Source organism: Vicugna pacos, chromosome 3 (assembly GCF_048564905.1).
Source record: "Vicugna pacos chromosome 3, VicPac4, whole genome shotgun sequence".
Lineage (NCBI taxonomy): Eukaryota > Metazoa > Chordata > Mammalia > Artiodactyla > Camelidae > Vicugna > Vicugna pacos.
Genome location: NC_132989.1, coordinates 26,216,728 through 26,243,210, shown reverse-complemented (window position 1 = coordinate 26,243,210; position 26,483 = coordinate 26,216,728). Strand labels below are relative to the sequence as shown.

Sequence of the window (26,483 nt, the reverse complement as noted above, 5' to 3'; positions counted from 1 at the left end):
TGTGGAAACTGAGTAGCCAAAGGCATTGACTGTGCTAAGATCAAATCTCTTGCTCTCAGCTCTAAACTTGCCCTTCTTGGCCAGCTGTGTTGGAATGGAGGTAGGCTCTGTAAATGTTTCTTCTTTGCCAGCTGGCACAATATTAGGTCTGATCAAGTAGAGAACCCTGACAGGACATAGAGGAGGAAGATATTTCCTCTTCCTGATTCCAATGTTTCTCTCTTGCCACGCTCTTGAAGAGTATGCTTTCTCCAGCACTCTACCTGCAGAGGTTGGCTTCTTGAGCTCCTGGTTCCTGTAAGCATGCTGTAGCCAGAAGTGCCTAGTGGCCAGGATCTTCTTCTGACATCTTCTCTGGCAGTGTCACCCTGGAATGCTACCAGCAAGGCGCCTCTACATGAACAGTCTTCCTGACATCCTCCCAGGTAACCCTGGAGCAAGTTCTGAGGTTTGGCACTTTCCTGTGGATGGCACTCAAGAGCACATAAATTGAGTACATTGGTACAAAATCCCACCATTATGAGTGAAATGGAATAAAAGATTATAGGAATGCAGAGCTAGTGCAACTGTGGAAACTGGTGAAGTCAATGGAAATCTGTTTTCTCTGCATCTCATGGTAGGCCTGAAGTTGCTGTAGGTCACAGAGCTGGTGGTCAGGAAGAAAAGCCAGACGTGAAGTGGGGAGAATAAAGACAAATGAATCTACGTGTGATGGTTAATTTTCTATGTCAGCTTGGCTATGCTACAGAAGCCAGTTATTTAATCAGACTGTAATCTAGATGTGGTTAGCATCTATAATCAGTTGATGTAAAGGAGATTGCCCTCCATAATGTGGGTGGGCCCCATCTAATCAGTTGAAGGCCATAAGAGCAAAAACTGAGGTTTCCCAGAAAAGAAGACATTCTGCCTCAAGACAGCAGTATCCAATCCTGTCTGAGTTTCCACTTGTCCCACATAGACTGCAAGAGCCCAGCCTACCCTGCTCCTGCATGTATTCCTGCAGCACTGAGCACAGGGCTTGGCCCAGAGTGTATGCTCGATAAATATTTCCTGTCTGGAAACGACAACCAGCTGTCGGAGTCGGTGTGAACAGAGCTCTGCCTGGGGGCAGGGGCGGAAGCTGAGGGACTGGGGAGGGCTTTTCCTGTCCTTAGATCCTATGACAGTGAGTGGGACGCTCTCCAGATTGAGAATAGGTTGTTGGGAGACAAAGTGGGAAGGGAATCTGAGATCTATAAAGTATAAATGAAAATTTAGGAGGAGTGCTGGAAGAGATGCAGCTTGGGGGAGAAATTCTGAAACTTCAGCTTTACTGGAGTGCTTGCTGCAGGTGAGGACTTAACGTTGGCCGTTCCAACGTGCTTCACATATATTAGCTAGTATCACCCTCCCAGCTGCCCCGTGAGACAAATGTTATTATCATCCCGTCTCACAGATGGGAGAAGGGAGGAACAAAGAGGGCAAGTAGCTGGAAAAGGATACATTTCGCCTCGTGAGTCTTCCTTCTCCAAGCATGTCCCCTCAAGCAAAGGGAAGTGGCCCCTTTATCTATCATGTCTAATTCCAGTCCAGAACCCCACTTGTATTTTTCAGAGTTTGCCAAGAAAATCCCATGAGGCTAAGTGGGTTTTCTGTCATCTCCAGGACCCATGGTATGCCTCTGCCTCAGCCCCGGTGGTCCTCAGTGTGGGGACAGATATCTGTGCAAATCTTTTCACTCAGAGCTGCAGAGGGGGCTTTGTGGCCACATGTGTGATTCATAAAGTTTGCATTTTCCACAGACCTTGGTTTCCAGAGCATTTTGGCCTGAGCATTACAAGCTTTCAAGAATTTCAGCCGAGAAATGCTGAACCCAGATTGCTTAGCTCTATACAGCCTTCCCATGGCTGTGAAGTTTGGCACTGGTGTTCTGTTATTGCTCCGGGATTGGATTTGGAGTTTTATTTTATTAATATTCTTTTCTGCAAGGATTTAGAGGGGAGGGGACCTGGACCAACACGAGTTTCTTCAGGTTCATTGTTATTCCCCACTGACATCCACGTTTGGCCTCTCTCTCTCATTTTTGACCCCGTTTGCCACGTTGACTCACATCTTCTGTGTCCTGCGGGCTGCTCTTTGTGCAGCGCATGGTAGTAAGATTGTGACTGTAGGTGAGGGAATGTGTTTATAGTCTATAAATTTGCAACCACCACATTATTTAGGTTTAAGAATTATGTTTACATTAATTTTTTTCTAAATCAAAATCATCTTGACTTCAAGGCCAGGCGTGGTGTTGTAGGATGTGATCTTGGTCCTTTGGGGCTCATGTCCTAACTGTCCTTACCTTGGGCTGTGAAAGCTCTCAGGGCCACATGGGCCAGTATCCTCAGGGAAGGTGTGCTTGTCCACAGCCTACACTGCCACCTTGTCCAAGTCCATGAGGTCCAGGGAGGGCAGCATTGCTACTTCTGTGCCCAGCATGGACACCAGTTTGTTGCTAAGGCTGAGAGCACTGGGTCCTGGGTCTTGCCTCCCCACAAAACTGTTTCTCTGGGAGGTCTGCTGTCTTCACACCATTTTCCTAGCACATTCAACCTTGCAAGTCATGGAAGCCCTGGGCCACCATCTTCTTCTAGTCCTGACGACTAACCTGTTATGAGTTGTGTTGGGTCCCCTCCAAAATAGATATATTGAAATCCATTACCTCAGAATGTCATCTATTTTGGACATTGGGTCATTGCAGATGTAATAATTAGTTAAATTAAGATGAGGTTATACTGGGGTTGGGTGGACCCCAAATCATGACATCGTTATGAGAAGAGAAGAAGAGACACAGGGACACACAGGAGAAAGCCATGTGATGACAAAGACCGAGACAGAGATTGGAGTTACGCAGCTGCAAGCCGAGGAACACCTAGGATTGCCATTACCAGCAAACCGCCAGAAGCTAGGAAGAGGCAAGGAGGATTCCCTACAGGTTTCAGAGGGAGCTTGGTCCTGCTGACAACTTGATTTCAGACTTCTAGCCTCCAGAACAGTGGGACAAGACATTTCTGTTGTTTCAGGACATCCAGTTTGTGGCACTTTGTTACAGTAGCTCTGGGAAAGTAGTACACCCTCCATTTCAGGGTCAGCAACTTTCTTGTCCCTCAAACACGTGTCCACACTGCACCCTCCAGCATAGTCCAGCATAACCCCTCTTCAGTGGGTATGTGGACTCATTCTGGTGCTGGATGCCCTTTTCAGAGGGTGGGGGTTGCAAAGATGATGCTGAGACCAGTCACTTTTCTTTTGTTGATCATCCCTGTTATTTATATCACTGTTGAGTTCTAAGCAAAGTTGCATCATATGAGCAGGTGATCAGGGTCGGTTAAATTTGGGGCCAATATCCATATACATGAATTTTCCTTTCAATTTATTCTTCCATTGTAGAGACCAAGCAGAGACCCAGGTTTAATCAAAGGTATTTCTCAGAATGCTAATGGAGCAGGGCTGTCTGTGAGAAATGTTAAGACTTGTAAAAGTCAAGTGTTTATGAAATGCAAACTCTTTTGTATTTTTGTGGTGCATGGCTACCATAGTCAGGGCATGAGCTGTGAGATAAAGAAAACCACCAGTCCGCTTCTTTGTCCTTTGTGTATGGGAAGAAGGGTGTTGGGATGTTATTCCACCTAGCCTTGGGCTCTGTGGGTACTGGGTGTGTAGCTCTGAGTTTTAGCCTTTCTCTCCTTGGAGATCTTTCCAGAACGTCTCAGCCTTGCATTTCTTATCTATGATCACTCAACCACCCCTGGCCTTAGGGCTCCAGTCTGGTCACCCTTCTTGGTCTTCAGCAACTTGACCTTGGAGAGAGGCAGCTTTCCAACTGACTTCAGTTTATATGGACTTATCCCTGGGCTGCATGTCTGTTCCTGCTCTGTGAACTGGGGTGAACATGGGGAGGGCACAGGCTGAGAAGAGAGGAGATTCTAGGGCTCTGGAGAAAGAAGAATTTCTCCAGAATGGCCAATGGGTTGTTAAGTTATAGTTAAAGAGTGAAGCCACAAGCAAGAGAAGCAGGACTGAGCCTCGGCTCTTGAGCAGATGTGAACCAGGGGCCACGTACTGTGAAGTGCAATAAACAAACCAGATGGAAAACCCTGCCCTCCTGTGTTTACAGTCAAATGGATTGCAACAAGAGAATAAGCAGGGAGATGAGGTGAGAGGTCCTCTGCTGGGAGGATTAGAACCACACTGGGAAGTGGAGCACTTTGGGTCAGGACAAGTGACTCAGGACAGAGGCTGCACCGTGCCTGATGCTGGTGGCATGTTTTCATGGAGGACTGGCATCAGGCCATTGGGGTGGAGTCTGTTTCCTCTGTTAAGACTAGATGGTGGGTGTGGTAGATCTCATTGGGAGCATATGGACCAGTCTTCTGGATATTTCCAGTGAAAGGGATGGGATTAATACACTCTGCAGCTAAATAGCCTCCTCCAATGAGATCTGAAGGAAAAGGAGATATATAAATAGAAAGAGAAGGGGCAGATAGAAGAAAGGCTGGCATTGGCCTTCTGGCTGCAATTCCACAAACACCACAGTCCCCTGCATGGCAGAGTAGTGCCTCCCCTGGGTGCCTATGGGCACACAGGCCCGTCGAGTTGCCACCCAGCCTGAGAGCCATGTGGTGGCTTCCTGGGCCTCACATGCGGTTTCTGCACTGGGATGTCTGCTACAGTCCAGGTGCTGGCTTCTGGCAGTGGTCAGCATGGGAAACACACATCCCAGGTGGTGTGCAAAGTGACTGAGAGGTTTCAGTCTCCAGGTGGGCTCTCTCCATCCTCATCTTGCAGCCCAGCAGGCCCTACTGTGCTCTGAATGAAGAGCTGCCGACTGTGTGTCTGGTCTGGACTCTCGGGAAGAGTGTCCGCAACACCTACCGGCCAGCTTCTGCCGTAAGCCGGCTGCCACAGCCAACAGCCAGCTGGAGGAACGCATTAGCCTGATGAACCAACCTCCGGGGAAGCCCTCTCTTCACTTGAGAACTATTTAGCCTTTCACAAGAACGCCTAATTCAAGTGACTGAACCAACTATTGGCTTCAATCAGAAGTAGGCGATATACAACACACATCACACACACACACACACACACACACACACACACACACACACACACGTGTGTGCTTTGGAGTTGACCATTGGCCTTTTTTTTTCTTTCTTTTTTTGGCAGACTGTTAATTGCAGTATCTCTTTCTGCAATCTAAGACATTGTGTAAAGGGCAGGATTCTGCTTTGGCTCTTCACTCTTAAAAGTCAACTTGAGCCAAGAGGCTCTTCTCATCCTGCTGCAAGCTGGGAATGTTTCCCCCACTTCAGAGGCCTCATGTTTTGTTCTTTTCCATCAATACTGCTTTATGAGATTATTTCCTTCTAAATGACTCACAGACAGGCTGTGTTTGTGGGAGGCATGCTCATGTGTATGTGTGTGTGTGTGTGTGTGTATGCTGTAGCTGGGATTCTGGAACTAAGGAGGATTGTGTGTTGAAACAAATGGTTTTGGTATTTAGCTATACTTATATTGGTCGCCTCTTTATACTCCCCAGGCCTTTAATTGTGCATATTTTAATCAGAACACACTTCTGGTCCATATGCATAAAATTTAACTTTGGCTCATTCAGCTAGGTCCTAAGCTTGAAAATTTTAGCTATAGAGAAGGCATTTTTTTTCAATTAAAAACTTTTTGAGATTCACACACAGTTGTAAGAAATAATTCAGAGAGAGCCTCTGCATACTTAACCCAGTTTCCCCCAATGATAACATCTTGCAAACCATAGTAAAATATCACAACCAGGGTCCTAACAATGGCATAACTGAGCTCTGGAACAGTTCCATCTCCACAGTGGCTTCCACCCTCCACTTCCACCCAGCTCCATCTCTTGCCCCTGGCAACCACTACTCTGGCTACAATTCCACATTTCCATAACTATGAAAGATGTGGGGTTTTTTTTCAGGTCAGTCCGGTGAAGTTGACTTTATGCCCCACCAGCATCCTAAGCCCTCTGCCATTTGACTGGACAGAAATTTAAAGAGGCCTCTCCTCATGCTCTTAACACAGTCAGCAGTGTGCTGTAATGACTCGTAGTGTGGGCTCTACAGGTGGAATCAGACAGAAATCACTAGCCAAGTGACCTATGACGAGTTACTTAACCTTCATATGCAAAATGGGGATAATAATAACAGGACCCGGGAGTTGTTGGAGGATTAACTGAGTTAACAGATCCAAGTACTGAGGGCCATGCTTCTCCAGCTTTAATGCCGCACCAGTCACTGGAGCCTGAGAGTCTGCATTCTAACAAGCTCCTGGGCGATGCTGCTGCTGCTGGTCCTCAGACCACACTTTGTAGCTCGGACTCAGAAGAGTGCCTGATCCAGAGTAAGCACTTAAGGGTCGTTGGCTGTGTTTTTCCAGATGAGTCTGAAGCTGTTGGAGAGAACCCAGAGCAGTGAGTCTGAGTTTCTAGGCTCAGAGCCTGGAATGCCCCTAGCTTTGACAGTCTCAGGGCCAGGCTGAGTGACCCTAAAGAATGAGGCTGATGGCCAGCCTTAACAGAAATGGGTGAGAGAGTGTGGCTATGCCCCTGGCCTCGAATCCCTGTCTCCATACTGTTTCCTGTAGGAAGAGGCACGCCCCAGGTGTCACTTCTCTCTCTTACTTGCTTGCTCTGCCTCCAGAAACACAGCTCCTGCAGGCAGTGCCTTCTTCACCTGGGCTGGCAGCTGTTGGGGGGAGGGTGGGGTGTGAGAGAAGCGAGACTACCTGTGCCCAGGTGACTGCGATCAGCTCTTAGCTGCCAGAGGTTGGGAGCGGGAATGATAGCTATGCCCGGGAGAGGTCCTACAATGAATCCTCAGGTGGCCATGGTTACTAGCCCTGAGCTGGCAGCCTTGGGGAAGGCGATCAGGCTGGGATTTTTCTGTCCAGGGCAAGTTGGGATGCCATCTTCTTGGCATTAAGTCACCCAAGGGACACAGACTGGCTGTAGAAATACAAATAGCACATCAGTCCATAAAGGTAAAAAGTGCCACTCTCCTTTCCTTCCCTACCTACATGCTCCTCTCAAGAAATAACCACTATCAACTGATTGGTGTGCGTCTTCTCAATGCTATTTCTATGGACACACAAATTTGGATTAACAGAGAAACAATAATGATCACACTACACACGTTGTCTCACAGCTTCACCTTGCTCTTTTCACTTCAGAATCAATCCTGGCCCTTTCTTCCATATTAACACGGAGACCTGCCTCTTTCTTTACAGCTACAAGCAACAAGACGGGTATGCCCCACTGATGAACATTTAGTATCTCTCTACATTTTCACCTTTACAGGTGGCAATGAACATTCTTTAGGACAGATGCCTGAAAGTGGAGTTGCTAGAGCAAAGGGCTAGTGCCTTAAAATTTTTGGTATCTTCGCCCCACCCAAAGATCGTGCCCTCCACTGTTTACTGTCTATTCACAGGGTGTGCGTGTCACCCAGCTTCTTCTTGACTGTCAATATGCCAGGGGAGAGAGAGAGTCTTGTGCTTGTTTTAAGTTGCATTTCTCTAATCACTAGAAAGGCTGAGCCTCACTCCTGATGTTTCTTTGCCTTCTGCAGCTCATGAAACCGGATCTCCAGCAGCCCCCTGGCCGCCAGCTCGGCGCACCCCTGAGGAGACACCACCGAGGCTCAGCAGGAGGAGGTAAGTAGTATTTATTTGTTGAACAATGTAAAGACGCTGCTGCAGAAGCAGTCGCTGTGGCCCCCAGAGGGCCTGCAGCTCATGTTGGAAGAAAGAAGAAAGTTTCCATGTGACACCAGACTCTGCTCTGTTAACTGTTAATCATCATTCTGCGTCTGTGATGGTGCAGCTCCCGCCAGCCCGGCTGTGTCCAACCAGAGGCCTATCCACAGATCCACATGGTCCTGAGGCAGTGGGAAAAGCCCGAGGCCTGCGGCCAGCAGACCCAGGTTCAGATCCCAGCTCCCCTGTGGAGGGCACCGTTGATGCGCTCCCACTCTCCTCTTTACCATCTTGCAGCTTTTGACCTACCTCAGCCCATCCTTAGGCCTCACTGCGCCCTTGGCCTCTGTGGCACTGTTTGACAGCTCCTCTCCCAGTGCCTTGACCGCTCTTCCCCTCTGCCCTTGAGGGATCCTGGTCTGGATGTCCTCCAAGTCCCTCTCTGTACATGCAGCTCCTCCCGATAGCACCCACTGGGCACCCTCCGTGTGTCTCCCCACAGCTAGCTCCCAGGCAGGCGCTCTCTCTGGGACGCCTGCTCACACCCCCTACCTTTGCAGCTATGCCATCCCATGCTCTGCTCCCGGGAACACTTGCCGCGTCCACACCTGAATACACTTCTCCCTAAAGCATCTGCTGTGAGCCATGTCTCAGTAAACGGTATTGACTAGTCACTCGAGCCAGACCTCACGAGTCTGCCCTTGGGTCCTCCATCTCTGTTGCTAGAAACTCTTCCATTACTCTCCACTGCCCAGTGAGTGAAATCTGGGCTCTCTGGATTTTCTTCTAACTTAACTTTTTGACTTTCCTCTATTGATTTCCCTGCATGTATCCTACATTCAGGTCAAATTGGGCTACTGACAATTACTCAAATAATCGTGTCCTTTCTGGTCTCTGCACCTCGGGAATGGGGTTTTTCAGCCTTGGCACTGCTGACACTTTGAGACAGGCAGTTCTTTGTGGTGAGAGGCTCCCCCGTGTATTGTAGGATGTTTATTTTAGCAGCATCTCTGGCCTCTACTCAATAGCATCACCTCCCCAGTCATGGCAATTAAAAATGTCTCTAGACATTGCCCACTGTTCCCCAGGAGACAAAATTGTCTCCTACTGAGAACCACTGATGGAGAGTTCACATTGTTCATGTGCACGGGCAGCTCTCTCCCATGATAACTTCAGAAAAAGCAAATTATAAAAAAATACAGACTACGGCTGTTATAAGTGCAAACGCGCGAGGACTGGCATAGGATACGCAAAGATGAACATAGTTTTATAACCTCCTGTTGAGGGTTAAAAATGTGGTGACTTTTTATAGAACCAAGGCGCATTTGGTTGTCTCTCACCTCCACCTGTTGTTGTAGGATTCTGGCCCCAGAAATCCCTGGGAGCACTTAAATTTCCTATGACTTCACAAAAGAATCCCATGCCAGACAAGTCACCTCTGCCATGGAACACCCCCAGCCTCAGACCCCTTTCATGGGGGGCGATGCCCATACATAAGGTTCCTGCCCAGGACTGAGGTCCTGCACCAGGCACACTGATCCTTGGGGCCTTGAAGTGGCCCTGCACCTGTGGGAACCTTCATGGCACCGCTGTCTCTTTGTGTTCCCTACAGAACTATGGACATGGGATTTTGGTGAAACTGCTCTTTGCTGCATAGATAGATATCCACGGAAGGCTAGGCTGGGCCTCAGTCCAAGGGACAAATACTATGACAGACTCATTATTCTGACACCTCAGCTTTGTTACTTATCCAGTGTGACATGCCTGATTCTCCCCCAAGATACCCACTGGAGTAGGATCCTGGTGGCCTACCCCCAGCCCTCCAGGCGTGCCTGAATGTGTCTGAATCCCAGTGGCATCGACCCTAATCAATCTCAAGGCTGCAAAGAACAAACAGCTTTGTTGGGATCTTAAGAACTGCAATTCAGGAGACACAGGTTTAGGTGAAACCAAGGGAGTGTTCCGGAGCTGGGGGTCGGGGAGAGTCAGAGGCTTATAAAGACAAAAAGCCACAAGGTTGTTCATGTTGCCTGGGAAGAATTGTGATTGACTCTGACACAAGTCAGGAAATACTTGTTCCTAAGGAATCCTGAATTGTTAGGGTAGGAGTCTGATAAGTTTCTTGAGTGTCTGGCAGATCTTCTGGATGTCTTCGTTAGGACAACAAGCGGCCAAAAGGTCAGATTGCATCTGGGTTGAGACGTGTATTAATCACGCTTCCTGGATGACCTCGTGGATCCATTTTGGAGGGCTCTCTTAGCAATTCTGACTCTGTTTTGATTTCCTTCCACAGAGGTGTCAACTGAAAACACACACACATACAACATAAGAGATGTGAATTGAGTTTTATGCAGCATCTTAACTGAGGACTAGATAGCAGGAGACAGCCTCTCAGAGAGCTCTGAGGAACAGCTCTGAAGAGGTGGGGGGAGAGGCCAGTATGTATGTGATTTTGGCTAAGGGGTATGTGCCATCAAGCACACATCTGCTAGTCACAAGGGGCAGATATTTCAGCTAATGATTGTGGTGCTTTTTCTAAGTATGAAAAGACACCAGGATCTGGGTTCATAAAAATTTCTCCTGAAATATAGCTGAGGGCCTGTTTGCCTGTTTCCTCAAGGCACAGAGTGCCTTATCCTGTTCTTGGTCCTGACTTCCTTTCAGAGTGTACTGTAGCTCAGGGATAGCAGTGACTGACGACTTAGTCCTTGGAGAATCAGGTGGCAGGTGATATTCCTTTTTTTTTTTTTATAGTGGTGAGCATGGACTAATCTGAAATGGATATTCCATGCAATGGAAAGTAGGATTGTGAATGACTTTTTTGACATCAAGTTTTCTTAAATACTCATTATTAATTTTTTAAAGTCTGATCTACCCTCAAATCTTGCCTCCAGGATTTCTGAGCTTCCCTCCATTAGACCTCTCCAGTCCCAGTATGATGGAGTGTGGGCTCTCACTCTCCTACAAGATCCTACACTTTGACATGCTCATGGGACTTTAATTAAAGTTCTGCTATATAGTATAGCTCTGCTACATAGTATAGCTCTGCCACATAGTATCTGCTCTGATGTGTATACTCCTTGGAGATCCCGCGTGCCTTGAACCCACTGTGGGTGCCATCACTGTTTGGTGAAACTCCAGCTGTGTGACTGGACTCCATGGGTACATAATGTTCATCATATGCCATGAACTGGTGACAGAGGTGAACCGTAGGTGACATGAGGTCCTTCCATGGAACATCCAGGACATGAAGATCTTTGACATGCTCTGCCATCATTCCACTGGGGCTCTGGCCACCTCTTGTAACTCCTCCATCTCAGTGTCCCATCCATAAAATGGGGGAAACAGCTCTTACCCCAAGGATCTGGTGAGACTGCAGTTAAGTGCACTGAACCACTGAATCTGGTAAGACTGCAGTTAAGTGCACTGAAGAAAACATCTCCATGTATTCAAGGGCTATTTTCAGTAATCTGTGCATTTTAGACCAGGAAATAGTGGTGTGGTTTTCCAGTAAAATATCCCAGTGATCGCCTGTCTTCAGATACCTTTCACATAAAGAGCTGATGTTCAGGAAGAACTCAGCAAGTTGGAAGTGAGGATTGAAAGCCAATGCCAATCACTCCAGGCCTAGATCCCTCTGCTCCTTAGATGTTTTCCTGTAGTCTTGGGAAACTCCTGGATGCAGGGACGAACTTACAGCCATGGCCTGAAACCAGGGCCCTAACTCCAGGGCACTCTGGGAAGCTCTGGGAAGATTTGGGAAAGGCTTTGATTGCTAATAGAAGCCTGTTGTTTGGGAAATCAGAGATGGAGTGCCTAGGAGCAGAAACGTCATTGTTCGGGAGTCCAGCTAAGAGTTGTGAGCACCTGAGGGTTGTAGATGCTGCTGCTTAGGAAAAGGACAGATGTTCCCCTCTCCCCACGTTGCTGATTTTGGAGGACTGGGGGTGCAGAGGGTGTTGACCACAGTGAAAGGAGGACAGAGTTTGCATGGGAAATATAGCTCTAACAGTGCCTTGCTCATCCAGAATTACAGGAATAACGTTTATCATGAGCAGATTCCCCGGGTAATAGAATGTCAGCCCTGTGAGCAGATTTTGAACAAGCGTTATCATCTGGGAAGAAATCTTTCTGATGGGTGTTGTACCTTGTCTGGCTCCATAAAAGAAGCACGTGGAGCAGCATTTGCTTCTTCCGTGATTCAGCTTTATAGCCCATCACTTGCACCTGAGCTCTAGTCTCATCAGCTCTGAAACGTGTCCCACGCTTTTCCTTCTCTGAGCCTCAGTGTCCTTGTCTCCATATGTCTGCGTCCTGTGCATCCTCTGCTCTATATTCTCTGGAAAGCACTTTGTTTGGCGTCTAGCACCCACAGCGAGTGCCAAATAAACATCTTTGAATGAACAACTCAGGGTCATAAAAAAAAAAACCCTGCCATTTTGAAGTTCTGTCCAGTTGGCAAAGCACTTCCATTGTCTTTTTTGAAACAGTGATGTCCTCAGGGGCTTCCCTGAGCAGGGGACTCCTGTTCATTGTTTCACTCACTACAAACATTTCATTACCTCCTCCTTTGTCCCAGTGTGAGGCTAGGCATCAGAGGCATAAAGACGAATCATACCTACTTCCTTCCCTCAAGGAGCTCATGATATAAAATTAATAAGAGGAAAGTGGACCCAATTCAATAGGGCAAGTGCCCTGCTGAGTTCTGTCCCACCTGGCCTGGTGCATAGAGAAGAGGGTGGTCCCCCTGTACCTAATGCCCTAAGACAAAGGTATTTTAAAAATTCTCTTTGACTTCCTTCATTCTCCTCTCTTTTCTTACTGTCACTTCTTGTTATACTTGGTACACCTCCTTCTTACATTCTTCCTTTCCTTTTATAACTTTTTTTTTTCTAATCTACCCATTTCTAGGAAATTGGTTGACTTCGTATCCTTTCTAAAGAAAGGGTTTCAACTCAGCCAGGCTATACTTTACAGGCGCCTGGGAATCCACTTAATCCCCAAACTTTGTCCCATGCTCAGAGATTCTGCTCTAATTATTCAGAATAGGTCCCAGACTCCCAGCTGGTGCTGGCATGCAGCCAAGGCTTAGAACCTTTGCACAGGTAATTCTAAATCTGTAGATTCTGACAAGGCTTGGGAATGGCCCTAGACTTTCCTGCAGAATTAAGTGCATGGGCTTTGTGACAGCTCTTTTCTAAGCACAGAATCTTTTTTTAAATCACTGGGGATGGGGGTGGAAACCTGGTCCTGGCCTCTCTGTAAGTTGTAGTAGCCAGTGGAAGAGTCGACCAGTAGAGTGGCCCAGGGCCAAGAAATGGCCCCATCCACACTCCAAGATGTCTTAACACCTCACAGGTAGTTGTGATGGTGGTTGAGGTAATTCCTAGTCAGCTGTCTGAAATGTCAGCTAATCAATGTTGGTGCTAACAAGGAGCCAGAGATTTTTATTATAAATGGTCAGATCATCAAAACTCAAGAGTCTATAAACAGAGAAGCTTCAAGATCTACGGCTTAAAAACTGAATATGAACTATTTATACACCCAGAAAAGTCAAATGTAACCTGACATCTGTAAAATATATCTAGGAGGGCAAAGTTACCAAAGTAGTGACAAACTGTCACCTAATTTTTGAAAGGTCTTCTCTCAAAAAAATCAGCCTAGTCAGGCTCTTGAGGCTGTGTAGCAGCCCCTGGTGCTGTTTGCCACACTCAGAGTATTACAGTCAGTTGGAAAACACTTATTGAGCACCTCCTATGGGCCTAGCCTGGAGGAATAGGGACGTGGATGAACACAGATGTGGTCCTGGAGGTACCTGCTGTGGCATCGGAGACAGAGTCTAACTTTCTAATGTATTAGAACCCAGAAGATAACTCATCGCTGCCTCCTCCAGCCTGTGGGCTCACACTGAGCAGCAAACAAGGGCTGAAGACATCAATGGGGCAGGAAGGGCTTTAGGGCTCTGTTCCCCGAACCTGAAATGCAGGGTGATTAGCACACCTCTCTTACTTTGGCCCAGAAATAAGTAATGCAAAGATTAAACAAAGTGATTTAATGCAACAGGGATGTAATGGGCATCAACTCTGTGAGAGAAGAGGCAGAGATGAAATACTCATGGTCTGTGACCTCAAGGAAGTCACAGCTCGGCGATGGAGGGAAGACAAGTTTTAAGTTATTCTAGTATAAAAGAAAATAATGGTAGTAATAATGATAATGGCAGCTGGGCCCCATGCTCCATTCTTGTTGTGCACACATGTCACACTCATTCTGCGATGTCCTTATTTGTAGGATGGAGATAAAAATACTCAATTCTCTTACTGTTGCTGTGAGAATTAGGTCAGACAGTGCATACACAGTGCTTTGCATGGTGGGGCACCTGGAAGTCCTGGCTACGAAAATTGTTAGCTTCTTCTTATCATCACTTTGCCCAGACCAGGATCCCACTTGGTGGGGGCAGGAGGGAGCACTCCAGTGCTTTGTGAGCCTGGAAGAAGTCCTGACGTCATGGGAGCAGATGCTCTTCGCCTATCTCTGTCTGTAATTGTGAGGCTTTGTTCTCTTCCACAATTAGACATATCAGGTTCAAAAGAGTCATTGTCTCACACTAATGAATAGATTAATAACCTCCCTCCCGAGATGTGGGAGACTCTATCAGCCTCTTGAAATGTGGATGATGGCTCTGAAAGGGAGCTTTAGGAAGACACCCCTAGATAAATCATTCATCCCGGCCATGCCTGAGCCCCACCCTTGGCCATGACACAGTGCACTGGCTCGGGGTAAGTCAGGGGGCACATGCAGCGAGTGCCCACTGGCTAGCCCCTAATCAGCTGTGCGGGGAAAGATGGAAACCCAACTCTGGTATCAGAGGGCAGGATTAAGGATGAAGGAGCTAGAGGAAGGGAGAGGAATGCCTTGCAAGCTTGGGATCAAGCTTGCAACTCAAAGGTGTGTTCAGGCAGGCAAGCCCAGCTCTGCAGGTGAGAGGCTAGTGGTCACCGTGCCCTCACCTCCTCGCTCTAGAAGGCCTGCTTGCCGACCGTGGTGCCATTGGCTGAGTCTCTCCTGGCTTGGTGTCAGCCTTTAGGATTGAGCTTTATCAGCTCTGTTTCCCACTCTGATTTGGGGTGCAGACTGCTTAAGTCAATGTGCTATGTGTGAAGGGCTCCTCTTTTGTCTTCCTAAGGAAACTCAACCAGTGTTCTGTGTCCTTTATCCCTGAATGCATATTCCAGCTGTCTGATGTGGGGGGCAGACCCCTTAGTTGGCAGAGGCTCCCTGTTCCCATCTGGTGGGGAGCCCAACCCTTCAGCATTTGATGAGATCTGACACTTTCTCACTTTTTCTGCAGAAGGTCAGCAGCCTATGGAGGAAGCAGAACTTATTTAGGATGATGTTTCTCCAGAAGCTGAGAATAGTTTCAGAGTCTTTTAACAAACACAACTGGATTTCATATTTCTTCTTCTACATTCATAATAGAAGTTGATCTATCCTGAAATGAACAATGTATTTTGTAAATTATCTATCAGATCACACACAGAGGCATTAGGTTTTTTTTTTCTCCCCAGAATTAACACTTTAACTTTAGAGACAGAGTTGAATGAATAACACTGAGTCCAAGGTATCTAACATTTCCAGAGAAAACAGTGAGGCTTTTAAAAATGGTGAAGTTCACCAAGCCAGGCTCCCCCATCCCTGGTTTGGCTAATTTGTAGGAACGGACTTTCTCAGAAGGATTGGAAGCCTGAGCAAAGCCAACCACTAGCTTCCAAATTGACTTTCAAACCAAAATTGGAACAGTTCTCAAATGCTCCCGGGATTTGGAGCTATTAATACCGAAGAACAATGAGAAGGAAAAAGTGAGTGTGTAAGAAGTGATTTATGACCGAAAGGAAGTTGCAAGCTCGGAAACTTGTATGCAACCCAATCACAGACCCCTCTGGAGATGTTCCAGGGAAGAGATGGAGAATGTAAAGGGAGAGCATTTCCGAGGGATATGAAAGCTTATAAAAGGAGGTAATGTGGGCTTTGGGCCTGAAACGAGCGAGCAAGGAGCTGGCCACGTTGAACTTCTCATAACCACAGCGGATTTTTGTGCAGCTGTCATCGGCGCCTGAGACACCCCATGGGCCTTCCCTTGTATTTATTTCTTACCATTAGTCCGTCACCAAGCAGGTTAAATGGCAGGAAGAGAGTCTCCCCACCAAAGTGTGGGACTGTGACTGCTGCTCAAACCCATGGTCTCAGCTTAGGTGTCAGGTTCTCAGGTGTCAAGGCCACGGCCCCAGCTGCTAACCGGTTAAGACCGGCCACAGCCCAGTGGGAGTGGAGGCACACAGGACAGTGAGGCTGGGCAGGCAGAGCCTGGCCAGGTGTTCTGGGAATGGACATCTGACCTCACCCTTTCCTTTTTCATAATTCTGGCAAAAGTTATTTCTTATTATTTAAAGCTTTATTGAAGTAGAATTGATACAAAATAAATGGCACATATTTAAAGTATGCAACTTACACACTTTATATATATACATATATCTATATAGACATACATGTATACATATGTGCCTTTACTTTGAGGACTGGAGAGAATCAGCAGATCAATGTTTTGTTTGTGTTCAGGGCATTATTGTGGGCTGTACATCAACCACATTCCTATAGGGTAACACAAAGGAGAGGAGGAAAGGCTACTGAAATGGGTTTCCAGCTATCAATCCTTGAGAGACAAGAGGTGGAACCAACTGCAAATGTAACCAGAGTTCCCCCAAATGGCCAGGTAAATGTGTCTAAAAATGAGCAGCAGATAATTACCCAATCCAGGGGGTCTAAACAATGCCTTACACAGGTGTAGTCTTTTATAGTTTTTAAAATGTTATGCTACCATGATTTTATTAGGGAGGTACAACATATCTGGACTGGTTATTACTAATCATCATTTACTAACTCTTCTCCTTAAAAGTCTTTTGACAGCTAAGTGGGAGAGGGTAGAAGGAATTCCTATCACTGGAGGGCTGTGACTGTTTCTAAGTTCTGAAGTCCTGCTGGGGAAGCCTCTGAAGGGTTGGCCAGAATGACTTGCCACTGATAGCACTGTATCCACTTCAGCATCAATCTCAACCCCCCACAGCCCAGACCATGCCTCCTGGTGATGTACATTGCTGCCAACAGAATGAAAATGGAGAAAATACTGTGTGTTTAATCAGTACTGGCCAAGGAATGGGTCGGGGAAGGGCAGGGGTGCAGAAACATCTGGGAATGAGGAGAGATCTGGTAGGGAGGAGAATCAAGCCTCATAAAGGCATTTATGGTGTGGTTAGGACCCACATTGTTGGCATCGTATGTTTACTGGTCCCTCAGGATCTGCAAGAGCTGGGAAGTGCCTCCACTCCCAATCCCCACTTCTGCCAACTGGCTTTCTTGCTGACTTAGCAGTTCCTGAGAACTTCACCTCTGATCTTGCTTGAAATGTTTCAGTTCTGTATTCATAAATGGGATGAGGAAGAAATTTCTGAAAGCAAGGGCTTGGCTAGTTGTGGAGGCAGAAGTTCCATTTGGAAGGAGCATCTGGAAAAGCACACCCCTCACGTATGTGTCGAAGGGCTGGGTGGTCAGCGGCGCCAATGCAGGGTGCGGTCAGGCGTTCCATGTCTTCCCAGAAATGGGCCTGAGAGGAAGGTCAGCCCAGTCGTCATCAAACAGCTCCTGATCAGAGGACAGCTATTACCCTGCACTTTCCAGTGCTCTGTAATGAGAATTCCGGAAAGCCCTGAAGGCCCAAGTTTCCTCGGTGAGGCGGGTGCTTTGGAGTCAGCCCCATGGAGCACACAGTAGGAATGCCCTGCAGGAATCATCTTTCAGGCACAGCCCGGCTTGCGTCCAGGATGTCTCCAAGCATTCGTTCAGAAATGGAAAAGAAGTAACATCCTCCCTGCAATGTCAGCAGGCCAGAGGGAAACCTCTGGTTTCAATGAGGTGACCTAGGATGTCAGCCTGGCCGAGACTTCATGCTGAGTGCTGGCAATTATCTAAAGGCTGGAAGAGACCTGTTAGGTCTTCTTAAACATCCACATACCTTCACTTTTTAAAGGCATTGTTACTTTATTTATTTATTTATTTGTTAATAGGTAACACATGCTCATAATACAAATTCCAAAAACCCTGAAAGGAAAAACCATGAAAAGTCTTCCTTCTTCTCCTGGTCCTCCACTATCTAGTTCTCCTCCTCAGAGAATCTAAAATATTAACCACTATTTTAGATTCTTGCATGTCCTTCTAGAGGTATTTTTGCACAATTGAGCAAGTATGTAAATGGATAATCCTTTTGTTACACACACACCCCCCTACCCTCACTTTTTACTCCACAAGTGGTAGCAGTAGTAGGTTGGTTCTACGAAAACACGCTCTGAGATGGAGATTTGCAGGCCAGGAATTTTACTGGGGAGTGAGTGCAGAACCAGCACCTGGAGGGAGAGAAGAAAGCAGGGTTGACCAGAGGGAGGAGTTCTAACTGCAATTCAGAGGCCTCAGCTAGCCCCTACAGGGAGTTCTGAGTTGGGATGGCTCTTCAGAGTTGTCCCAGTTTGGGGGAAGGGAAGTAGGCCTTTGATCAGTCACTGGACATGGTCATGATCTTTGGTGAAGCAGCCTTCTTCAGTCCTGGGCAACCTCTGGAGACAGACTTGGCGTCCCTCTAACACTGGCAGCAGCTGGGGAATCTGGGTGGGCCCAACCCTCCGTCCACTTCTGCAGCATATAATGTCCACTACTCTGCACATTGCTTTTTTTCACTTTACTGTAGATCTTGAAGATTGTTTCACACCGGCACATAAATAGCTTCCTTATTCCCTTTTTAATGATTGTAGACTGTTCTGTAGTGTGGGTATAGCATAATTTCTTAAGATTTCCATCGATAGATATTTATTTTGTTAGCAATCTTTCACAGTTACATCTGGTTTTGTGGCATAGATTTGTCTCTTCACTCACGTGCGAGTATATCCCATTGTCAAATTGCAGGACCCAAGAATATGTGCACTTTTAATTCTGGGAGGTACTATCTAGTGCCATCCGAAGAGGCTGTATCAGTTTACACTTCCACCAGCCACGTATGAACTTGTCTGTTTCCCCTCCTCTTAGCAACACGATGTTATTAAACTTTTTTTATTTTTCCCAATCTGAAAGGTTAAAAATGGTACCTCATGGTAGTCTCAGTTTGCATTTCTTCTTTTATGAGTGACATTAAATATCTTTTTGTTTGATTTAAGAGCAATTTGTGTCACTTTTTCTGCAAACTTTTTGATTATAGCCTTCATTGATTTAGTTGTTGGTCGTTTTCTAGTTGATTTGTGGAAATTATATACTATGCAAATTAGACCTTTGTAATATAAATTGACAACTTCATCCTTTAACTTAGACACAGGAAGTGTCCTATATTTAGGGAGCTTTTAATTAGTAGCTTCTGTGGCATCTCAGTGTACAACCTATGTGTTTCTATCCACCATGGAATCCGCATGCTGGGGATGAAGCTGGTCCCAGCTCTTCTACCTTCAATGGTGAGTGCCCGACTTTGGCAATGCAGGAAGTCCTGTGGTTCCTCTGGAATTTTTTGCCTGAGCTTGACCACTTATCTCCCATCTTTCTGTCTCTTTTTTTTTTTTAACATTTTTTATTGATTTATAATCATTTTACAATGTTGTGTCAAATTCCAGTGTTCAGCACAATTTTTCAGTCATTCATGGACATATACACACTCATTGTCACATTTTTTTCTCTGTGATTTATCATAACATTTTGTGTATATTTCCCTGTGCTATACAGTGTAATCTTGTTTATCTATTCTACAATTTTGAAATCCCAGTCTATCCCTTCCCACCCTCTACCCCCCTGGTAACCACAAGTCTGTATTCTCTGTCCATGAGTCTATTTCTGTCCTGTATTTATGCTTTGTTTTTGTTTGTTTGTTTGTTTTTGTTTTTTAGATTCCACATATGAGCGATCTCATATGGTATTTTTCTTTCTCTTTCTGGCTTACTTCACTTAGAATGACGTTCTCTAGGAGCATCCATGTTGCTGCAAATGGCGTTATGTTGTCGGTTTTTATGGCTGAGTAGTATGCCATTGTATAAATATACCACCTCTTCTTTATCCAGTCACATGTTGATGGCCATTTAGGCTGTTTCCATGTTTTGGCTATTGTAAATAGTGCTGCTATGAACATTGGGGTGCAGGTGTCATCCTGAAGTAGATTTCCTTCTGGATACAAGCCCAGGAGTGGGATTCCTGGGTCATATGGTAAGTCTATTCCTAGTCTTTTGAGGAATCTCCACACTGTTTTCCACAGTGGCTGCACCAAACTGCATTCCCACCAGCAGTGTAGGAGGGTTCCCCTTTCTCCACAGCCTCTCCAGCATTTGTCATTTGTGGATTTTTGAATGACGGCCATTCTGACTGGTGTGAGGTGATACCTCATTGTAGTTTTGATTTGCATTTCTCTGATAATTAGTGATATTGAGCATTTTTTTCATGTGCTTTTTGATCATTTGTATGTCTTCCTTGGAGAATTGCTTGTTTAGGTCTTCTGCCCATTTTTGGATTGGGTTGTTTATTTTTTTCTTATTGAGTCGTATGAGCTGCTTATATGTTCTGGAGATCAAGCCTTTGTCGGTTTCACTTGCAAAAATTTTCTCCCATTCCGTAGGTTTTCTTCTTGTTTTACTTCTGGTTTCCTTTGCTGTGCAGAAGCTTGTAAATTTCATTAGGTCCCATTTGTTTATTCTTGCTTTTATTTCTTCTAGGAGAAAATTTTTGAAATGTATGTCAGATAATGTTTTGCCTATGTTTTCCTCTAGGAGGTTTATTGTATCTTGTCTTATGTTTAAGTCTTTAATCCATTTTGAGTTGATTTTTGTATATGGTGTAAGGGAGTGTGCTAGCTTCGTTGTTTTACATGCTGCTGTCCAGTTTTCCCAATACCATTTGCTGAAGAGACTGTCTTTATTCCATTGTATATTCTTGCCTCCTTTGTCGAAGATGAGTTGACCAAAAGTTTGTGGGTTCATTTCTGGGCTCTCTATTCTGTTCCATTGGTCTATATGTCTGTTTTGGTACCAATACCATGCTGTCTTGATGACTGTAGCTCTATAGTATTGTCTGAAGTCTGGGAGAGTTATTCCTCCAGCCTCTTTCTTTCTCTTCAGTAATGCTTTGGCAATTCTAGGTCTTTGATGGTTCCATATAAATTTTATTATGATTTGTTCTAGTTCTGTGAAATATGTCTCTGTCTCTTAGGTGACTGCTGTAATGCATTCTGTGACTTGGTCCATATGAGGACAGAGTGAGATGAACTTGGGTGAAGCTTTCATGATGTGTTCCATATTTTCATGGGCATTGGAGTTGGCCAGACCTTGGTTCAAATTGTCACTTAACAATCATGTCATTTTGTTATTACCTCTCTCAGGTTCAATCCCTTATCTGTACAGTGGGGAAAATAATACGGATCTATAGTTTGCTGAAAGGATTAAATGAGATAATGTCTACCCTACTCAATATGGTACATAGCTGCCTCTCTTTACACCTCTAGCCTCCCCTCTCCTTAGTCCCTGCATTGCTACTTGCACTCCAGCCACGCTAAACCTTTTTCTGTCTCTTGGAGAGCTATGCTTGGGCTAATGCCCACTTATCCTATAAACCTCACAGTAGTCTTCTCAGAGAGGCCTTCTCCAGCTCCACTGATGGCTTAGTTGCCCCTTACATGGTCAACCATGACTTGTTGTGATATAGCTCTTCTCATGCTTCTCATTTCCTGTCCACCTATCTCCCTCATTAGATTGAGAGCACCGTGTGGGCAGGGCCACTGTCTCTTTCCCCTGGGCTGACATATATCCAGCAGGCAGTCAGTAAAGTAATTGGAAGACAGATGGTTGGTTAGATGGATAGTAGAATAGAAGAATGGGTGGATGGATGGATGGACAGGTAGATGGATGGGTGTGTAGATGGATAGGTGGATGTATGGGTGGATAGGTGGTTGGATAGATGGTGCGTAAGCAGGTGGGAAGGTGGATGGATGGATGAATAGGTGGGTGAATGGATAAATGGATGAGTGGACGAGTGGTTGGATGGGTCAGTGGATGGATGGATGGATGGATGGATGGGGAAAAGTGGGTTGGTGAAAGGATGGGTGAATAGGTGGATAGAGAGATGAACAGCCTGGGGTATCAACTTACAGTGACTTTCAAAAGAAGAGGAAGGGTTTTCACTGAGCAGTAGAAGCCTGACGAGAACAACCTCTTCTCAGCAAAACCAGTCCATGATACCTTTTAAAAAATCCACTAAGAAAGTGTGACTGATTGACTTTGCGCACCAAGGCTGTCCACATACAAAGCATGTGAAGCTGAGTCTCAGTGTTCTTACTCTGTCAGTAGAGAGCCCTCAGGGAACTAGGAAGAATGACTGACATTAAAGAACCTTATTTACTCTTCAAATTTTACCTCTAGATTGAGTGAGAAGGTGAGAACTTTACCACCTAAAGGCTTCGAAAATTGCTTGGTACATTTTTCTATAAAAGCCAGTCATAATCTATGAGAAGATTAATCTCCAAAGATTTTATGGTAGCACTCAGATTTGCACTATTATACACAGAAAGTGCTTCATTTATTGCCAACTTGAGGAACATGCTGTTCTGGATAAGTGAGGTGTCTATATAACTGAAGTTTGGTAATTAAATATGCACATGATTTTTCCAATTCTATTATTTCAAAATATTTTAAAAATCCTTTTGTAATTTCCTTCAAGTCGGTTTAGAATAAGTCTTACTTTTTTATGTCACTGTTTTTATAAAGATATGTTTCCTTCCCTTCATAGTAAACTCAGAGCACCTTAAACACAAGTTTACCAATTTCATTAAGACTCGGGGTAATCATTATAAACAGACGTTATTTTCCTGGGTTCTTGGATTCAGTAAAGTTTTCAGGGGCTACTGTGGCATACAGGGCTGCCTTGAACTGTTCTGCTTTTACTAATAGTACTTCTCTCCCATTTCATTATCTGCCTGCCTTGTGCCTCCCTTTGTCCTGAGTGTGTGTCTTGCTGTGCATGAGCTTCCTGATAACCACTGACTTCTCGGAGGCCTTTTTGATAGCTTTTGTGAACATAAGTGGAAGTTTGACCTTACTGGGGTCTGGTCTCTAGATAATAGAGATGTTCCTGTAGAAGATTATGACTTAGGAACCAAGGTGTTGTGTTTACTTCAGGCTGTGGGAATGTCTGTGAAGAGACTCAGCAACACCAAAGAAGCCTGCCAGGAAGCAGTGTATTGCAGCTTACAAAATAATAACAGTGGAAAGAAATTGCTCAAGAACTGATTCTGTGAGAGAGCATGGAGACTATTATCCAGGGAATATTGATTCTAAAATTCAGGTTTATTGTAAACAAGCTGGAAAAACAAAGGTTAAAATGCCAGCACCCTGCATGAAAAGCAAACACTTTATCCCATGCAATAGCTTTCACTGGGAAAGCAGTCTGTCCCTGTCGGTGGGTGAGCATAAGTTTATTGAGAAGCAATTGTGTCTGTCACTGGTGCAGGGAAGTGAGGGGTAGGTTGAACTATGGGTTCTCACCATGAGCTGCCCCATCCTGAGCCTGGCTGAGTCCTCACCAGGGGGTCAATGTCAATGGGAGCCGATGTGACCGTGGCTATACATATGATCAGTTTATAATAATAGCCATCATTCTTTAGATGCTTACTGTGTTCCAACACTTTGCACACATTTCTCAGTGCATCCTTACAACAGTCTTATAAGATCTATTATTATCTGTACCTTACAGATGAGGAAACTGAGACTCAGAGGGATTAATACATAAGGTCAAGGTCACACAACTAGTAAGTTTGTTCAACTTAGAGTTGTTTCACCTAGCCCACTACACTTTGCTAGCTCTGATAAGTGGTCTGCATTAAGTCAATGGGATGAGCCAAATGCTAGTCCTCTGGCCTCTGGCAGCAAGAAGTTGGGTGTCCCAGTGCCTCCTAGACCTGCCATCAGTCCCCTCTTGCCCAACTCAAATCTCAGGAGGAAATCTACAGGCATCTTCTTAGTCGCAACCCCTGAAACCTAGGGTAACTAATGTGCATCCCTAGATAGACCCCTCTTCTGCTGTACATGGTTATGGAAGGGAATCAAAGAATTGCTCAAACAAGGTTTGTGCTCATATGGATTGCCCCAAGTGAGTCAGTACTGTCACCTGGTGACAGCATACCTGCCTTGTTGACCAAGTGTCTAGACTAAAAGAAAGGGCCTTGAGAGTTAAATAAAAGCATTTAAACCTTACGTAACAGAGTCCTCTGCTAACAGAAGTGTTTTTTCAAAGTTCTGTTGTATGCTTTAGCACGTTTGGATCTGCACAGACCAAGAATGGTAGGTACCTCTTACTTGAAAACCTAAGGTCCTAAGACACCATGTGGCGACTCATCAACTTGCACCTGAGAACAGAGGAGAGCTGAGCTCCAAGGTGCCTGGTCTTTGTAATGCTGAAGAGCGCAAGGCATCTCCTAAAATAGCTTGTCAAAGTAGCCCAGTTATGCCAGTAAAGGAAAACTGATGTTCCTGCATGGAAGCAGAGGCCTGATTTTATTCAAATTAGCCTTCCCAGTCCCACTCTATTCTGGGTTTTCTTAAACAACAAAAGTTTAAGTCCTGGACACTATCCTTGGGGAGTCTGTGTCTGTTGGGGACTTGGGGCTCTTGAAGATGGAGTAGGGAGAGGAGAGAGGGGCATTGGTTTGAGCCAGCCTGGAATTTGCATTCAAACTGTGTGACCAATTGTCTTTGTTTGCCTGGGAATGAGGGGTTTCCCAGGAGTAGGGACATTCAGGGCTAAAACCAGTAAAGACCTGGACAAACCAGGATGATTACTAAAATCTCCTTGTGCCTCAGTTTCCTTCTCTGCCAAATGGAGATGCTAACACCAAATCTCAAAGGTGATGTAAGAGAGAATTGGTAAGATTTGTCAAGCTTGTGGCCCATGGGAGCATCTGAATATGAATGCTTCAAAACATCGGGGAGGAACAAGAACCCACACAACCTCCAGGAAGGGACAAAGCCAGCATGAACCAAAGTGAACTGGGGAACTCTGTGCAGACAAGTGTGCTCCAGAGGGACCTTAACAAACCAGTGAGACTTGGTCTGAAATTCTGCCCAGAGATTTGATTGTCTTGGAATTAAATATGAGTGATTCTAGAAATAACTTCTTCCTTGCTTCAAGCCACTTGTGTATTTCAGGATTTAGCTACTGCTCTGCTATGATTCTCAACCCCTTCTGTCCCCTGCCCTCCACCTGTCCACTTTTCCTTGGGATTTGCTTTTGCCGTGCCATAGGCCTAATCCCCTCCTCCCTAAAACACCTGCTCATTAACTGGCCACTCGCCCCATCCCCATGAGAGGTGTCTGGTGAGCCAGGATTAGGGAAACTTAAGCTCAGAGAGGTTAAGTGACTTGCCAAGAATCACCCAGCAGATCAATTTTGAATCCAGAAACAGGAACCAGATGTCCACACCTTACTCTGTGCTTACTTTGGAAGGTGGAGTCGGAGGCCCGGGAGGCCCCAACAGAAAGACGAGCTCCTCTGGGAAAGACCAAGAGACCAAGAATTCCAAAGCCGTCCTGTAATTTATGATCAGGAGATCCCCCTAAGTGTGTCTTATGGGAAGGCATTATTATAAAAATTCAGCTTTGAGGATACTCCCTGAGTTTGGAAGTTTTGCTTATGAAGGAATTTCTTACTATCATTTAGGAAAAGATGCCACAATGAATGAATTTAATGAATTGAGGACTTGGCACAAGCTGTATCAAGTATCAAGTAATGAGCTTTCCATTTCCAGTCACACATTTAGTGCTTCTCAATTCAGCCAGAATTGGCAAGAGTTAGGCTGGTTATTAAAGCAAAACCTGGAAAAGGCAATTAAGCACTCCCAGGGTTAAAAGGTTGACTCCAGTGGAAACACAAATCATAAATTTTACTCACAGATATTCCTGTTACTCGGAGGCTGTGGCTCTTTAAGCAGTGTGTGAGGAGGAGGGCTCTCACTCGGGCAGAGCGATAAAAGGCGGGGATGTCGACCTGCCAGGTCTGGGGCTCTGTCCTGCTGCAGCAGGAGAGGGGAGTGGGAGCGAGCCAGTGGTGCTCCAGTAGCTTCGCTGGAGGTGGAAGGCACAGTTCCAGGCATCCCATATGTGTGCTTTGGGCATTAAGGAATAGGCTGACTAACCATCCTGGTTTGCCCAGGGCTGAGAGGTGTTCTGGAGGTAGGGTTTTGGTTAGTGCTTTAGTGCTTTAGTTTTAACTGGAAAAATCCCAGGTAAACTTGGTGACTAAGTTGATCACCCTGTAAATGACCCTGATCTTTTTGGAAGAGTCCTTATTTCCTGCCCAACAATTTTGCAAAGTGATGCAACCGAAGACATTGGACACAGACTTTGTGTTACTACCTCTAGAGCTCTCAAGTGGGCATCACGAATTCCTCTGGCCTGGGGTGGTGTGAGGGTTAGCTGAGAGTAGGCAGGTGAGTGTTGAGCAGAGGGCAGGGGCCTGGACAAGTTGCTGCCCAGCTGTGAGACCTATTTGTTACCTGCCCTCTTGGTAAAGTAACCAGGGGCTCAGATGTCTCCAAAGTCCTACCCAAGATCTACTCACATCATGTTATTCAAGCTAACATATCTTTGGAAAGAGGCAGACAGTAGCTCATATTAGCTCTTTGTCTG

The 26,483-nt window shown here is 45.7% G+C and overlaps 1 protein-coding gene across 1 annotated transcript in view; it reads left to right on the top strand.

Annotated features, from left to right (window-relative positions):
* Nucleotides 1-26,483, top strand: part of LOC140692804 (uncharacterized) — a 218,901-nt gene that overhangs the window by 140,951 nt on the left and 51,467 nt on the right. Inside the window, exon 3 of the transcript XR_012068420.1 lies at nt 7,617-7,701. The gene's annotated coding sequence lies outside the window, so the exon portion shown is untranslated. The remainder of the gene's footprint in view (nt 1-7,616; nt 7,702-26,483) is intronic.